This window comes from Orcinus orca, chromosome X, assembly GCF_937001465.1.
Source record: "Orcinus orca chromosome X, mOrcOrc1.1, whole genome shotgun sequence".
NCBI classification, from domain to species: Eukaryota; Metazoa; Chordata; class Mammalia; order Artiodactyla; family Delphinidae; genus Orcinus; species Orcinus orca.
In genome coordinates, this window is record NC_064580.1 from 88,714,986 (window position 1) to 88,724,400 (window position 9,415).

General features: G+C 39.8%; 1 pseudogene; it reads left to right on the top strand.

Annotated features, from left to right (window-relative positions):
• Nucleotides 1–574: 574 nt before the first annotated feature.
• Nucleotides 575–9,016, top strand: LOC101288532 (sodium/potassium-transporting ATPase subunit beta-3-like; annotated as a pseudogene).
• Nucleotides 9,017–9,415: the final 399 nt, after the last annotated feature.

The window sequence follows — 9,415 nt, forward strand, 5'->3', positions numbered from 1 at the left end:
CCTAATTAAAGTTTGGTCAAGGAGGGAGTCTTTGTCAGAAGCTATTTTAATTTTAACATACATGTGAGTTTAGTACTATTGAATTAGAGCAGAAATGAGAGTACCACAATATTTTTAATTCATAGGGCTTCTGGTTCTGGGGATGGGGAAAAGATACTTGGAAAGAGTCAAAAGATATTAATGCTGTAGAAGTAGTAGAATTTCGTGGCTGATTAGGGATAGAGGAGAAGAATAAATCAAGAATTACTCTGGGGCTTCCCTGGTGGCGCAGTGGTTGAGAGTCTGCCTGCCGATGCAGGGGACACGGGTTCGTGCCCTGGTCCGGGAAGATCCCACCTGCCGCGGAGCGGCTGGGCCCGTGAGCCATGGCCGCTGAGCCTGCGCGTCCGGAGCCTGTGCTCCGCAACGGAAGAGGCCACAACAGTGAGAGGCCCGCGTACCGCAAAAAAAAAAAAAAAAAAGAATTACTCTGGTTTTCTAGCTTCTGCAAGTGATTGGATGGTAGTGCCCATGAGATAGGTAACATTGGAAGAGGAGCACATTTAAAATGAAGATGATGAGTCTGCTATCAGACATGTTCGAATTTGAAGTACTCGAAGAACATCAAGTGGAGATGTCCATCAGGCAGTCAGGTATATGAATCTGAAGCTCAGCAGAGAGGATTGGTCTGGAGTTATAGTCTTGGGAGTCACCAGTACATAGGCTGTAATTGTAATCATGAGAATGCCTCTTAGGGAAAGGGTATAGAGTGGGAAATGAGAAAAGGGTCAAGAAAAGATCCCTGAGGAACCCCAGCATATGGAAGAATCCAGCAAAGGGGACTGAGAAGGAGTGATTAGTGGAGTAAGAAGAAAATTAGTAGACAGTGGTACCCCAGGATTCAAGAGAGGAAACTGTTTCAAAAAAGGAATTCAACTGTTAAGGCATCAAGTAAGAAGACAACAGAAATGTGTCCACTGGATTTGGCACATGGAGGTCTTCAGTGCCCTTGACAAGAGTAGTTTCAGTGGTGTGATAGAGATTCCATTTCAGATAGAGAAGCCATTTCAGAGTACACTGAAGAGTGAATGGGAGACTAAGAAGAGGAGTCAATGAGAATAGATAATTCTTTAGAAAAATTTTACTCTCAAGAGCCATTGAGAAATTGAGTGGTAGGTGGAGAGGAATAGGGATCAAGTGAGGGCTTTTCAAAGATGAGTGATACTAGAGCAGGCTTAGATGCTACTATGATCTATTAGAATGATCTATAAAGAGAGATAAGGATGTAGGCAAAGTATCTGAAGATACTGGACAGGAATGGATGCAGAGTACAGGTGGAGAAGTGACCTTAAACAGCAGGCACTCATAATGTATAAACTCATTCTTAGGCACAGGCCTTATTGATAGAATGTCTCATCGTCTGTGGATAGGCGGAACATCAGGACATGAAAATATTGTAACATTTAGACTCTTCTGGTGTTTTTTAAACCAGTATTCATTAATGAACATTAATAAAACAGTTGTGTCACCTTCAGAACAGGGAAATCCTCAAAACAACAAGGGACTTATTTGTCTTTCATTTAACAACTATTTTTTTGAGTAAACTGTGCCATGCAATGATCTAAATGCTGGAAATAAAATAGTGAACAAGTCATACCTGATTATTTCTCTTATAGAGCTTAAAGTGTACTGGGAGAGAAGTATATTAAACAAATAATTGTAATACGGTGTGATAAGGGCTATGATGGGAGAAGTACTCTGTCAACACTTTACCTTATCTGGGAGTGGAGGAGTTAGGGTCAGAGGACTTCTAGAAACAGACATTAAGTTGGTATCTGAAAGATAAATAGGAGTTATCCAGAAGAATGGGGTCAAGAAATAGGGTGTGAGGAAGAGTTCCAGGCAGAGGTAACCGTATACATGAAGACCTTGACACCGAGGGAGTGTGATGCAGTTGAAGAACATAAGGTCAGTGTGACTGGACTGCAGAGAGTGGGAGGCAAAATGGTGGAAGATGAAGCTGGAGAGGTAGCAGGGACCAGATTACACAGGGCCTTATATACTGTGTTTCGGATTCTGGTATTTATCTCAAGACCCAGGGGAAGACATAGCAGGGATTTAGGCAGGGAAATGAGCCTGACAGGATTTACATTTTGAAAACATTCTAGCTGCACTTCTGAGAATTGATTGGAGGGGGCAAGAGTGGAGGGATGACTAAAAGAGTTGAGAGGCTATTGCAGTTGTTTGGATGAGAATTATGGTGACATTTGCTAGGATGGTAGGGGTAGAGATGGAGAGAAGTAGAAGTATTTTAGAAATATTTGCAAATTAACAGCTCTTGGTAAAGAATTGGATGTGGAGAATGAGGGAGAAGAACGTGTCAATGATTCCTAGGTTTTTGGCTTGAACAACTGGTTGGATGAGGCAATGGCAGCTTTTACTGGGACAGAGAAGGCAGAAGAGGAGGCTGCAGATGATCAGTTTGGTTTTTTAGAAGAACTAACTCACTATCATCATTCTCTTACCAGATGCATCTGGTAAGACTCCAATCAAATAAAATTCCAAGAGTATCTGAAAAGCTCTAGTATTACTTTTATCTTCTTAATATCTTGAGTGCCTATGGATGGCTGAAGGGTTTAGCTTATGTTTTTTTGACTTACTGTGTTTGACCTTCATAATTCATTTAATTATACTTCTTTTTCTGACCTCATTATTGCTTTTTCTGAACCACTTCTACCAAACTAGACCAATGGTGCATTTATGTTCATGCTGAGTTCAACTCTTAGTAGGGACATGAATTTATAGTAGGGACGCTGTAGATGTATGCTTCTTATATTTTTAATATGGATTTTTTCAAACATATTTACCTAAGTAGATAGTAATAGATTAACATATTCTCACCAACTAACTTCAATAATTATCAATTTATAGTCAATTGTATTTAATCCATCCAAACAGGATGGACTTTAAAGAAATCACTATTATTCATAAAACAATTAACAATATTTCTTAACATTATATTTCCACTTAGTGTTCTAATTTTCCTGAATGCCTAATTTTCCTTTTACAGTTTCTTTGAAACGGGATTCAAATAAGTCCATACATTGTATTTTGTGGATGTCTCCTAAGTCTCTCAATTCATTGGTTCCCTGTCTCTGTTTTTATTTTTAAATTATTATTTCAATTTATTTGTTGAAGAAAACAGGTTGTTTATCCTGTAAAGTTTCTCACATTTTGGATTTTGCTGATCACATCTCTGACGTGTTGGTTAAAGTATTCTTTTGTTCCTTATACTTCCTGTAAACTGGTAGATCTAGAGCCTTGATCTGATTCAAGACTGATTTTTTTGGGCAGTAATATTTCATAAATGTTGTGTGTATTTCCATCAAGAGGTACAGAATATCTGGCTGAATCTCTTCTTTGTGATATTAGCGATCATTGATAGTCATTACCTAGATTCATTATTTCATTAGGGGTTTATAAGATGGTGATATTCCAATTCTATAATTCTTCCTTCATTTACTAGTTGCAATATGTCTATAAAGGAAAAATTCCTCTCGAAAGCTATTTCATCACTCTAAGGGACAGCTTGGATTCCCTTAGCACCATCCTCCAAAGGTGACCAATGAATATATTTTTCAGAGTCATTATTACTCATGGGTTTTTAACATTTTTGATGTGTTTCAATTCATAAGTTCATTGCCGTTATTATTCTTAATGATATTCAAATTGGCATTGTAGCCCTTCTCAAGTTGGTTCCTGAGTGCTTTTGACACTACCCCAATCGTCTTTGATAGCTTTCTTGCTTTCTGATATGATAATTAATAAAACCATATGAATAAATAATTTTAAATATTTATGACATGTTAAGTGCATGATTGTGGCTCTAAATTACCATTTAGTTATGCTTTGTATAACAGGATATAAACACTACCCTCGTCTCCAGTCTACGGAATGCTAAGTTGACACACAAGACAGTCAAAGCTTCCTTTCATTCAATATCTGACTAATTTATGGCTTTACAGAAAAATAAACAGCCAGCACATGATTTCATTTCCTAAACAAAGCATTTACACTTATCTAAATATGTTTTTTAAATGAGGTGGAATTTCTTCCTTCTTAAAAATATGTTTCTGGAACTACTAAAAAATTTGCATTTTCTAAATAGCTGATAAAAAACATTCCTCCATATTGTTGAAGAAGGGAGGCACTGGGACCACCAGTAAGACTTGGTTTAAGTATGCCAGTCAGACTTGACTTCTTTCTGTCCTGCTGCATCAGAGGCCATGCTCTCTTTTTTTGTTTCTTCTTTTTTGCAGCCTTTAGTGTCTTGGTTAGCCACCCCAGTCCCAGTGGATTTCCCTTTTGCTCCTCCTTTCCCTCTTGTTTGCACATTTTTCCTGAAGGTTTATTCTTTCTTGTTGCCTTTTGTTTTTGGCTTAGTCTCAACTTTGGAAGGAACAGGTTTGGCTACAACCTGTGAATCTCCCTTGGGCTCTTTCTTTACTGCCTCTTTAGGTGAATTGACCTTCTTCTTAGAAATCTTGGTGGTGGCTTCAGTGAGGAAGATGCGTGCCTGGGTGCCTAGGAGTCTTCACAAAGCTGGGCTACTTTGCTGCTGCCAATCCCATAGCCTGAACTCCTGGGGCCCAAGATGGTAGTGGATCAGATGTCTGCCCATTATTTTGATTTAATATCAGGAATCTCTCTCTCTCTCTCTCTCATCATCCTCTCTCACTATCATCTGTGTACTCATCCCTCTCTCTCCCTTTTTAGGTAAGTGATAGCATACTATACGTGCTTTTCTCCACCTTGTCTTTTTCACCTTAACAATATACCAGGAGATCATTCCAAAGTAGTATATAGAGTATATATTCCTCATTCTTTTTACAGCTACATAATACTCCTTAATGTGGATGTATTGCAGTTGATTCAAACAGTCCTTTATTGATGGACATTTGTTTTTTTTAACCTTCTGCTATTACATATAGAACTGCAGTGAATAATCTACTGCATATGCTTTACTGTTATTTTTGCCAGTGTATCCTTGGGATATATTCCTAGAAGTGGGATTACAGGGTCAAAGGGAAAAAGCTTTATGTAATTTTGCAAGATTCGACAACTTCCCCTCCATTGGGGTGGTACTATTTTACATTCCCACCATCAAAGCATGAGAATGTCTGTTCACAGCCTCACCAAAGACTATGTGGTCAAACCTTTGACTTTTTGCCAATCTGATAAGTGAAAAATTATATCTTATTTTAGTTTTAATTTATACTTCTCTTATGAGTAAGGTTGAATATTATTTCATATATTTAAGAGTCATTTATATATCCTTTTCTGAGAACTGTCTTGACAGTTTAAAAAACATGTTCAATGTGTTTCAATCTGTTATAGTCTTTTTTTTTTGGTATAGTCTTTTTTTATGCTCAAGTTCTATCTTAGGCCAGTGGAAGACTCTTCAGGCTATCTCCTGTGTCCTTTTGACATGACCTCAGCATTCCTTTATTTTTTTACCCTAGTAATCTTTGACCGCTTCTTTGCTAAATGATATGACAAGATATTCTAGACTTATCTTGTACATTAAATGCCTGAGAATTGGCATCAGCCATTTCTCTAAGCTGCTGGAGGAATAATAATTCTATTTGCTAAGCCTCATATCCACATGCACATTCATAGCACTTATCATTACCTGACATTACAGTGTGTATTGTCTGATTCTTCCTCTATATTCTAAGAATATAGAATGTAAGCTACATGGAGGGTTAACACTTTGTTTTGTTCACTAATGTATCTCGAACACCTAGAACAAAACCTGATATACAGAGGTTCTCAAAACCTGCTTCTTTCCATTTATCAGAGGTCATGATTGCAGCCCTCTACATGAGGAGATGGGTGATCATCCGGAGACTGAGCCCAGGAGTCACTATCATTCATTCGTTCATTCCCGTGTACTGAGTGGCTGGTATGTAACAGACAGTGTTCTAGGCAAGTTGGTAATGTTTGCATTAGGCCTGAGGCTCAGGCAAAACCTCTAGCCACACTGATCAGGCAGAAATGATTCCTCTTCAATGTCAAACTTGAGCTAAACTAATAGGGTCAAGTAACCACCTGGAATAAAAGGAAATGGTGGATGGGACTTCCCTGATGGTGCAGTGGTTAAGAATCCACCTGCCAATGCAGGGGACATGGGTTCATTCCCTGGTCTGGGAAGATCCCACATGCCACGGAGCAACTAAGCCCACGTGCCACAACTACTGAGCCTGTGCTCTAGAGCCCACGAGCCACAACTACAGAAGCCCGCAACAAGAGAAGCCACCACAATGAGAAGCCCATGCACCGCAATGAAGAGTAGCCCCTGCTTACTGCTACTAAAGAAAGCCCACATACAGCAACAGAGACCCAACGCAGCCAAAAATTAAATAAATAAATAAATAAATCTTAAAAAAAGGACATGGTGGAGTATTTTCTTCCCTCAGGACTCCTCCTTCACGCAATGAAGACATGGCACCAAAGCTTCATACATTATGCAAATATATGTATATTTTACTTATTGTTTACATTTCCAGATACTGTCTATGATAGCTGTATTCTATGTAGTTTACATCAAACTCATCTCTTTTATGTGAGAGGGAAATCAGAGTAGGCCAGGACTAATATTTGTTGAAGTCTTATTGTGTGCCAGACGTTTAAAAATAGATTTTCTCACTATATTTTGTATTATAGTCTCCTGGAAGATAAAGTAAGGAGGAAAAGAAAGCACATCTTTAAAAGACTTTATTTTTTTTAGATCAGTTACAGCACTTATTTTTTTAAAAAAGGAAATAGTATAAGGATTTTCTATTCTTTTCCTAGCTCCAGGAGGTAATTCATCTTACAACACAGAAGAGTCAACAGGTACCATTTGCAAAGGATTTCCCATTTATTCCTCACACCACTGTGGTAAAGTGAGGGATTTCGTCACATCCACTGAGAAGACTGAGGCTCAGAGAGGTGATAACATATAAAACTCTATCAGTCATTTCTAGATTAGAGCAGTGGTTCTCAAACTGTCTTGTGTCATCTGTATGACGTGTAAACACTAATTACTGGGCCCCATCTGGGTGAGGCCCAAGAATATGCACTTCCAACAAGTTCCCAGGTGATGCTGATGCTGCTGGTCCAGGGACCACAGCTGGAGAACTACTGATGTGAATAACAAACAAAAATGACATTTACTTTTTACGAGGATCTAGAGAGAGATTCACTGCGAGCTGAGAGGGCTGTTGGAGGTACATGGCCTGGGGTCAAAGCAAAGGGGATTCAGAGTGCAGTGTGCCCAGGCCCATGCTTTGCGCCATTGACTCAGACAGTGGCTGACACTATGTCACTCTCCTAAAGTGTGAGGGGACCAGTCACTGGTCCACAGAACTGTTCATGTGGCATTGTGATTTCATCATGTCTCCTGCCCTGGGGAGCCCTGTGGTTGAGAGATTAAGCACCAGGCTCCCCAAAATCTCCCTTGATCTTAAGAGCTATTCAGGTTACTTCTTATTAAATCCCTAATTCAGACCAGGCTATGGGAAGTTAGGAGAGGTGAAGTAAATCAGGGACACTGTCTTGTAAATGCCTGCTCAGTAGTGAAACCTGGAATTACAATAAAGCTTTCTCACTGTGTCCCGAAACTACCAGAGCTCTGAATGCTCTAATCTCCCTGTGCAGTCGATGGTGGCCAGGATATTACTTTTTGATCATTTTTTATAGTGAGCTGTATTACTTGTAAATGATTCTATTACTGAAAAAATTTAAAACGCCCTATGGCAAATAACAAAAGCAATAACATCCCAGCAAAGCTTGTCTGAAATGGTTAGAGTAAATATTTGCAAATTAGGGCTAATTCTCATGATATATGAAAGCATTCTCAGCAACCAGTATAGAGAGATGGACAAATGATGCCGTGGTAAGCAGCCTCTAAGACGGCTCCAATGAGCCGGAGCCTCCCTTCCTGAGCGGCGCCGGGAAGCCGGGGACCCCTTCCTGGAGCCCGGAGCCTGCGGCCCGAGCGCCCCCGGGGCCTTATTTATATGCAGCGCGCCTTTGTACGGAGAGACTCTGGCGGAGGTGCCGAGCGGTTCAGCGAAGCCAGACCCTGCTCCACTCCCAGGAAGAGGAAATTTCCACCCCTACAGCTGTCTTGTGACTCACGCTGCCACCCCAACCAGTCGGAAAGAGTGGGAGTATTGAGTGTGTACTGTACACTGAATGTACAACAGGGGGTTAATCACACAAGCGCACCATACACGAAAACGCACTTGTATTTGAACAGTGAAAAGACCCTTAAACAAAGGTTTGATCTTGCCCTTTTACCCAGGCTTTTATGGGTTCCTGGCTGCACTCTTCTCATTCACAATGTGGGCTATGTTTCAGAATCTGAACCATGAGGTTCCAAAATATCGTGACCAGATAGTCCAGGACTTATGGTTTTTCCAAAGTCAGTGACTGCGTTGCAATATTCATTCAATCTGTCTGATCCAGATTCCTATAAAGGGTACATTGAAGACCTAAAGCCATATGACTTAGAAGAACAGAAGAATCTCACAGTCTGTCCCGATGAAGTGCCTTTTGAACACAGAAGTCCAATTTATGTTGCATGTCAGTTTTTTACTGTCTTACTTCAAGCATGTGGTGGTGTGGATGATCCTGAGTTTGGTTATACCAGAGGAAAGCCTTGTATTCATGTGAAAACAGAGTAATTGAATTAAATCCTTAAGGAGAATCAACTATAGAATGTATTTCGAAGGATGAAAGCACAGCTACTCTATCAACTTATCCTCCCAATGGAATTATAGAAATAAAATATTTTCCATATTATGAGAAAAAAACTGCATGTGAGGTATCTACTGCCATTAGTTGACATCTAGGTCACCTTTGATCCTGCAGTACCGTAAAAGAAGTAACAGTCAAGTGAAAGGTAGATGGATTACCCAACCGAAAACACCAGGATGTACTTGACAAGTTTTTAGGACGAGTTGTGTTCAAAATCACAGTGTGTGCATAGTAATGAGTTAGGATATCTCCACAGACTAAATGTTATGTTGTCTGTCTTTATTTTGTATCAGCTGGACCTGCCATTCTAGAATTATGAGACCACCCTGGACAAAGGTAGGGTGGTACATGACACTGGGGTAACATCATAAGGTGCTTCTAGATCATAGTGTTCAATGTCCTTTGAAGTAACTGCCTGTTGCCTCTGCTGCCTTTTGAATCAGTGGACCGTCACCAGATAGGGACTGTGAACACTTGATTTGAAACATGTAGAATGGGGGTCTTGTCCTATTTTGATATGGTTTAATTGCCAAGTGTATAAACCTTAGTGTGCTGCCCTATATAAATATTTTATAGATTTAACACTGGTTAAGTGCCATATTTTCATGCCAGCAAAGTTTAGGCATAAAAT